Raw genomic sequence first — 8,706 nt, 5'->3', positions numbered from 1 at the left:
TCAGAATATCTTCTACGAGGCCAGGGCCAACTCCAGAGAAGCGTTTCCCCAAAGCCAGGTTCCCACTGAGCTGCACATATCTGCTGTCTGGGTTTTTTTTTGGACAAAATTGGAAGTCAACAGAGGGCCCTGGGCTTCGAGATGATGTTTGACACAAAAGGGTATGACCAGAAGACCTCAAAGAGGTCTTTAAATCCCTGACGTTCCGTGATCCCCTGTTAATGTTCTAACAGTGGTTGGAGGAAGCCGGCAAGTTCCAAACATCTTGGCATTTCCTGGGGGAAAATGGTGGAAGTACTCAACAGTAGGACCGCAGCTTGTCAGAATGTAGGAGAGGCTCCCAGTACGGCCCATATAACAGAGTCCAATGCCAAACCCAGGCCTGCATTTTGGCTTTGTTGATGCCTTCTGTAGGGCCAGAGGCAAAGGACCTCTCTGAGCCTCGCATTCCCCTTGATGACTGAAGAGGGCATGACCACTATTTCAAGAGTTTGGTGCTTAGTGTATTGTAAAACATCAATATCATTATTACTATTATTTTTTTTAAAAGATTGGATTAAAAGGCCCGAAAGGAAATGAAGTGTAGAATGGGCTTCTGTGACACCCCCTATGCCTTCTCTGGGCTTAGGTTTTGGTAAGTGAAGGGATTTGGGTGAAAAGTACAAATAAAAGCTTTGGGAGAAAGGCGAGGAAGCAGAGTGGCAGCCTGGGCCCTCTTATGGAGAAACCCGTTCAGATCACAACCCGAGACTTGAGAATAGTGTGGGGGAGCAGACCTTGGAGAAAGTGTGGAAATACACACACACACACACACACACAGAGGGAGAAGAAACCTGAGATGTCAACTCTGCCTAGGGAATCCAGGGGTGAATAGAATCTGACAGAACCCTAGGGTTTATGGTCAGGATACTTGCAGGGAGAAGTTTTGGCTGGAGTGGAAAAGGGGACCTGGCAGAGGAGCCCCAAACTGGGAACCAATCCAAAGCCACCAGCCTGCCAGGCCGAGAGGGGAACTTGGAGCGCCTGCCTGGTAAGCACCTGATTAATGAGTAAGCTGCTGGCTGGTTCAGGTAAGGGTGCACCTGTGATTTGCCTAATCCCGACAAAGCTCACACCACGAGCTCCCCACACACCCTAGTCATTTTTCACTCTGACTGCCTGACTAAGCCTGGATTTCGTCTGAGCAGCCTTTGTGCGTAGGGGCTCCTGGAAGAAAGTTAAAAAAAAAAAAAAATCTGCTTAACATCGGGTGGTCTTGGCCATTAATAGAAGTGGCAATGAAAACAAAAATAGAAGTTGCTTCATGAACTTGGGAGCTCCAGAAGCTGTGATTGAACAAAATGTGAGCAAAAGCTCATGGTCCATCCTATGCTACTACAGAATTTAGACTATCTTGGTGTTTTTGTGGCCTTCCTCGTAGAGTTGGGTTTTTATTTTTATTAATGCACTTTTTAACTTTTAACTTAAGGGTAACAAGCTTAAGAAAAGTTAAGAAAAGTTCCAAAAGCCTAAATGTGTAATTTGCTGAAAGTCTACAAATTGAAAACACTCATATGATCAGCACTTCGATCAAGAAACAGAGCATGACTGGTGCCCAGGAGCCCACTCTGTGTCCTTTTTTCCACCATGAGCCTGCATCTCGCACCATGGTTTAGTTTGCCTGACTTCTCTCTCTCTTTTTGTAAGAAATACTATTAATTTTGGTAACGTGCAAAAGACAAGATCTATCTTAACCATGTTTAAGTGTAGAGGTCAGTGACTTTCCATACTTTCACGTGGCCGTGTAACCATTACTGTTATCCGTCTCCAGAACTGTCTTCATCTTGCAAAACTGCAATTTTGCACTAACACCCCCTTCCTAGTTCCCTGCCCCTCCCTTCCCGGCCATCAGCCCCAGGCAATGTCTTTTGACTTTCTGCTCTACAATTTGACCACTCTTGGGCTTTTGTATGAGTGGAATCATACAGTATTTGCTCTATGGTGACTGGTTTCTATCACTCAGCATAATGTCCTCCAGGTCTATCCATGTTGTCGCCTGTGTCAGAGCTTCCTTCCTTTTTAAGGTTGAATACTATTGCATCGTATACATAAACCACATTTTATTTATCACTCATCCATGGATGAACAGTGGGGTAACGGCCATCTTTGAGTATTGTGAATGCTGCCTCCATAAACATTTAGTGTAAAGGACCTCTTCGAGATCCTGCTTTTAATCGTTAGGATATACACCCAAAGTGGAATTGTTGGGTCATGTGATAATTCCATTTTTAATTTTTTGGGGTAGGGAGCCTCTGAACTGTTTTCTACAGCTAATTTTCCTGTTTTTAACTTTATATGTGTAGGACTGTTCAATAAGCACTCTTTTGTCTGGCTTTTTTCATTCAAACTTGTGTTTGTGAAACTCAGTTTTTATTGATATAATTTTTAACAGGTACCCGGTGTTGTCAGGAGTGACCGTGTACTTGATTTTTATTTTCTTGGATTGGATATTCTCTCCTATTTTAAGCTATGTTTTCTATAGGTAGAGCCTCAGTTATTTTTACTGGTGTAGCATTTTCTAAGCGTATTCAGTAAAATGTTTCAAAAGAACCCATTTATAGGGTCTGTGGGTCTGGTTCCTTGTGGGGACATTAGCCGCCACTCTCCATTTCTGTTGCCTTAATAGACTTCATGGCCTAGAGAGACAGATATCCAAGTGAATATGCCTGTGCGACCCATGAGTTGGGCCTACTCACATGGCGAACAGAACATCTTTTCCAATTTTAAGATTGGTTCTATCGTTTTATGATAGAGAACTTTGATCAGCCATTCAATTACCGTGGCTGATTACCACTGCATAAGGTAATAAAGCTCTGCATTTCCACTCTTCCCCTAAATTGGCTTTTTCTAGTGAATGCTTCCTTCCGCAATGACCCAAATATAACCAAGTGCAGTTGAAATCACCTATTTGTAGACTCCCTGAAACACCTAGGGGTTTCACTGAATACTTTCTTTCTTTTTTTAACCATTTCTGTAGAGAGCTGGGAGAAACATATTGAAAATCAGATGATCTATAGCTATGTGTTAACCTCAACTTAAAAAAAGAAAATCTGCCTTTAGTATTTTAAATAAATCTTCCCCACCCCCAAAGTCTGCCTTTATTTATTTTAAGTGAACCCAACCCCCAACATGGGGCTTGAACTCATGACCCTGAGATTAAGAGTGGTGTACTTGACCCACTGAGCCAGCCAGGCGCTCCATCATCTCTTAACCAAGTCTTAAGTTTAAGTGTTCCAGAGAATCCCGGTTATGCTCAAGAAGTAAGGGAAGTGTGTTCTAACTTGGTCAGCGGGAGTGTGGTAACCGCATAATCGTAAGAATGTCCTTTGAGGACAGTGCTTCCGGGAATAGAGATGGGGACCTTGAGGTCCAGCTGACCCTCCATAGGATCACAAAGAGCTGGCAGGTCTGCTTCCATGCTCCCTGGTCCTCTGGGAATAAAGCATGGAGGAGGGAGGGCAGGACATGGTATATTTAGGTGGAGTCAGGGGTCCTGGGTTTGAGTCCCTCCTCTGACACTTACCAGAAATGTGATATGGAGCAAGTCACTTGACCCCACTGAATCTTGCTTTCTCCACTTGTGGAAACCACATAATTTATAGATTTTAATTGTGTTGTGTCTGTTGTCTTTTTCTTAAAGCCTCCGTTCCCAGAAAAATCAGGTCTTTGAGGTCCTTCTTTTGCTGGGAGGTTTGTGGTGCCGGACTGAAAGCAGAGTTTTCCTGAATCCAAACCCACCCTCTGGGCTTTGTTTTGAAAGCTTAAAGTCATTTAGCAGATAATGCTAGCTCGTGCCCAGAAGATGGGGTGTGTGTGCAGGGTGTGGGGTGGGGAAGGAATGGAGGCTGCCATTCTTTGTTCTGTTTTTGTTTTGCTTTTCAGTGAGAGGAGAATGCCTCAGAACAGAGAAAATGCTTTCCAGTAGCTAGGAAAGAGTTGGTGGGTTGGGGATTCTAGAAGGAGCCTCAAGAATTTGAGTCCTGTGTTGTCACAGTCCAGCTCTCAGGAAAGCGGCCAAACCAGGGAAGGGAATGGCTGCTCGGCTCCCTAGAGGCAGCAGACAGACTTTCCAAGGTACCCCGTGGGCCATTGCAATGACATGTCAGGGATTATGAGTTGAGGGACAGAAAAGTAGAGGAGTCCCACCTCCAATGTTCTCCTTTGTTTGTGACCCTGGAACCGTCTCTGCCTTTTGAACAACTGCGGGGACTGGAATGAGAAGTGAGAGTAACAAGAAGTTAAGGTTGAATCCATTTAATAGAAATGAAGAAACTAACATTTCTAACGACCTTAATTTCTGGAGCAAAGTTCTTACTGGCCACCTGTACCTTTAATGGGAACATCCTAACAACGTCCAGCTAACAGAACTCCTGCGGGAATTAAGAGAGGTAGAGAGGTAGGTGGCTTGTTGGACAAGTAAGCTCTCCATACCAGTGGCTTTAGGACCCAGCTTGCCTGGTTACAGAGAGAGCACACGGACCCCAGTCTCCTCTGTAGGTTAGAGGAAGCGGAAAGTCCCCCCAGGGGAGGCAGGCTTCCCTGGGTTTCTGTGTGGGTGTCAGGCTCTGCTGCATCCATCAGCAGCCCAGAGCAGGATGCTGACAGCTGGGGCTGCTTCCGCTGTGGGATGAAGCAGGGCGCGGCCTCTCAATGCAGACACTGCAGATTTTGCTTAGTTTTTCGAGGCGAAGAGAGAGACTCAAATGCATCTCAGGCCAAGCATCGGAGATGCTCTGACAGGCTTCTGTGTCCGCCCTCTGACATGCCTCCACCGTCTGGTCCATCGCAATGGCAGATGGTGCTGGAAAATGATTGCTTTGTTCCTGAGGTAGTAAGTCATTCACACGGAATTTGGGCTACTGATCAGGGAGGGTCTTGGCCAGCAGTGTTCAACAGAAATTCTACCTCCAAAAGCTGAGCCATTATTTTCAATTTTTTTTTTTGTAGCCACATTATAAAAAGTAAAAAAAGAAAAAGAAAAAGGTAAAATTCATGTTTACAATTTTTTTTTAAAGATTTTTTAAAAATCTGTTTGAAAGAGAGAGAGAGAACATGAGTAGGGTGGGGAGGGGGAGGGAGAAGCAGACTCCCCAGTGAGCAGAGAGTATGATGCGGGGCTCCATTCCAGGACTCTGGGATCATGACCTGAGCCCAAGGCAGAGGCTTAACCCACTGAGCCACCCAGGCACGCTCATGCTGATAATTTTTATCCTCTATCACTGTGTATTAAAAATACTACCACAGCAACATGGAATCAATACAAAATATAAAAATGTATTACTATAAAAATATTCACGGGATAGTTTACATTCTTTTTTTGTTTTTCATTGGAATGTCTGAATTCCAGTGTACATTTTCTACTTACAGTGCATCTCAGTTGAAACTAGCCACCTTTCATGTGCTCCATGATCACGTCTGGCTTCTGGCTTAGACGGTGCTGGTCTCTACCCATGGTTTTCCACTGGAGATAATCCTCCCCCCATCGATAAATGCAGATACATTTGACTATTGCAGCTGGAGGGAATCTATTGGCATCTACTGGGGAGGTTGTCAGACATCCCACAACGCACAGGACAGCCCCCACAGCAAGGAACGTTCTGTCCCAAGACACAGTGTCAAGGCCAAGAGACCCTAGTCTGAACACATCCCTTCTCCCTGCTTTTCTCCCGCAGCAGTGAAAATGAGGCACCAAGAGCCACGGGGTGTCAGGACAGGGTGTGACACCCAGGTCTCCTCAATCCATCCCCGGGGCAGTCCCCTACCTCGCCCACGGCCACCTCCAGCTGTGTGATGGTAGCCATTGTCCCCAGCCCTTTCTCCAGCACAGCTCAGCAGATGAATACAAGTGACAGGTCCCAAACCCCAGGCAAGAACCGCCTCTCCCGGCCCCCACCCGGCCAAGTTACATGAACATTTCAGGAAAATTTATACACTTGTCGGAACCTGAAGACTAGAAGAGACAAAGGAAACGCCGAGGTCAGCAAGAATCCTGCAGCTGATCTGGGCCAGCTCTGGATGAGTCCCTTGGAGCCTGGGTGTCAGAGGGGAGCATCTTCCAATCAGATCGAATTTCTTACTTCACTGTAAGAGGACCGTTTTCTGAATGTCCGGGTCAACGTTTATTCTCATCAGGCAAAAGTACTTTTCAGTGACGGGAAGTCACAACCTAGCAGTAAAATGACCAAGCATGGTTTTTTCCCCTTTGTCTCCTGTGGGGTCCTACCCGCGTGCAGGTGCACAGACGGGGAACTTGCTGGAATGTCTGTGCGAACCCATGGGAGAAGGAGTGAGGAGGCAGTGAATGAGTTGCATAGAGCAGCTTCGGATAGAAACTAACCTTTCTCCCGGTTTGCTTCAGGGTTAAGTAACCTGTTGAGTAAGTGTCACCTTTCACGGTCCTTCTCTCCTGACCCTCGGCCTCCTTTGGCGGTGCTGCGGCTCCCAGCCTTCTGTGTGCGCCCAGCCCCGCCCTGCACTCCCACTTTTGTTTGTGGATGGCCCGATTCCACGCTGGGAAGTGATGTGGGAAGGGAGAACCCCCGGACGCCTTCCTCCCCAGCCCTGAGCCTGGCCGAGGGGCTTCCTGTGAGAACCTCCCTTGCCCTCTGCCCCACGCTCCTGGAGACATTCAGACATCACTTCCTGCCTCGGGGACCTCTGCACCCTCCTGGAGCCTGTCCACGCTCTACAGGGAGAAGGCGCCCTTCCTGCATGTTTCTGCCGACCAGGAACTCTTGAGCCCCTGCCAGAGCACACTCGGATACTCCCACAGCTTGATGAGCCCCAGCATCCATTTGTACCTCCTGTGAGGGGTTTCCTTCCAAGACTCTTGCTGGGTTTTGCCCACCTTTCTGCCTTTTGCTGCTCACCAACTTGGTAGAGGATGAGTAAACAGCACTCAGACTGGCTCCTGCCATTTTGTGGTTAGAAAGGAGCTCAGAGCTGTTTGCGAATGAGATTGGCAGAGAAGCATGTGGCTGTCACATATGGTTCCCTCCCGGAGCCCTGGTATGACCCCCAAAGACACGGATGTTAAGGGGCTGAATCACACGGGGGATTTCCCAGCCCTCTGACCCAAGGTCGTGTCCTGGGCCTTTTTCTCCCCTTCCGTGGTCCCTGTTTTTCTCATGCCATCAGTAGGAGATTGAGAGGTCTCTAACTCCATGGCATGGGCTGGGTGCGGGGTCATTAGGACAACAGGCCCTGCTCTGGGACTTGGGCTGAGAATGAGAGGATCATTTTGGAACAGAGGGAGAGCGTGTTACCTGGCTACGGATTCGTCCACTTAACCCACTGCCAATGGTGGGGACAAATCCCAGGTCACACAGAGCAGCTAGTTTCAAGGGCACCGTACCCACCCCGGTCCTGTGTCGTTGCCCAGTGTGCTCACATGGTCAGTACCTCCGCAGAGAGGGGACTCTTCTGTCTGCAGATCAAGTACAAACTAAGCCCTTTCCAGACCCTGAGAGCTGCCCTCTTCAGAGAATTAAACCAGGACTATTTCTCTTTCCTTTTTTCTCATCCCACGATTTTATTTATTTTGCACAATATACACAGATGTCTTTCTTAAATGAGATGAAGCCCAGAATCCAGGGATCTGGTCGAAGGACAGTGGGTTTCTCTACATCACTCACAAGAACTGGCCTTCCTCTTGCCTGAGTCCCAGCTCTCATTAGCGGGAACGCCAGCCCTGTGTGGGGAGGGAGGGCGGCCGCTCCATTGCCCTCAGCATCTCCGGGGCAGCTGGGCTGGGGCCGGAAGTGGCGGACACAGCATGTTTCCGTGATCCCGTGGGGCTGTCTGCGAACCGCCTCCCCGGGCAGGCAGCTTTGGCAGCTGAACCAGGTTGCACGCCTTTGCGCTGCAGACAGATGCCAGGACCCATGTCAATGTCGCGATGCAAACACGGAAATGTACAGGAGAAAGCGTTGTTTTGCACCCAGGTCCTGGTTTCATGGTCGTCTTTGCTGACCCAGCCCATCACTTTGGCTGAATCTGGATGAAAATATGTTTGGACAGGGATGAGTGCCATCGGTGCTTTCATTAAAGTGATTTCAGAGCCCCATTGATCCAGGTTCTCAGTGGGACACGAGGCTTCCTCCCATGGGTGTGGACTGGCTGGTGTCAAGGGAATGCTGCCTTTCACTTTTTTGCTCCATCTGCTCACTCTGCTGGCTTTATTTTTATTTTACAAGACAACGCAATGTTTTGGTGGAGGGTGAGTACCCAGGGGAGTCATTTTCAGGGAGAGGATATGAGGACATTGGCACAAGGAAAACTTTATGTTCTAACTGCATTTATTTTTCTGTTTTTTTTTTTTCCCCCTATGATGGCTTACAAAGTTGGAATTTCAGAAACCCTTAGAAAGACAGGCAGTTTGATTTAATGGTGCACAAATGGATCCTAAAACCATCCGTCCCCAAGCTTGTCTATGTTGGAGAACTGTCAGGCCAAACAGAGCTATAAAAACTGTTCTGTGCTGTCCAGTGGCTCAGCCTCGGACGCAGCGGCCAGCCGCCTGCCCCCCTCCCTTTGGAAGAGTGTTTGTTGAATCCTGGCGCTGGCAGAGTTACCGCAAGTCATTCCTGCTCACTCCTGCAGCATCTCCCGAAAAGAAAACACACTCAGAGGCTGGGTCTGGCCTTTCTCTCCCGTGCGGTTTAGGCC

At 47.9% G+C, this 8,706-nt stretch overlaps 1 long non-coding RNA gene across 1 annotated transcript; it reads right to left on the bottom strand.

The window, feature by feature from the left end:
- Positions 1-4,277: 4,277 nt before the first annotated feature.
- LOC116589108 lies at positions 4,278-5,650 on the bottom strand. The gene is made up of 2 exons (XR_004285202.1): positions 5,405-5,650; positions 4,278-4,953 (listed from the first exon to the last, which is right to left on the bottom strand). It is a non-coding gene; the product is annotated as an uncharacterized LOC116589108 (long non-coding RNA).
- Between the last annotated feature and the right edge of the window lie 3,056 nt (positions 5,651-8,706).

This window comes from Mustela erminea, chromosome 4 (assembly GCF_009829155.1).
Source record: "Mustela erminea isolate mMusErm1 chromosome 4, mMusErm1.Pri, whole genome shotgun sequence".
Lineage (NCBI taxonomy): Eukaryota > Metazoa > Chordata > Mammalia > Carnivora > Mustelidae > Mustela > Mustela erminea.
The sequence above is the reverse complement of the archived record's forward strand: the minus strand, read 5'-3'. Positions and strand labels throughout refer to the sequence as shown.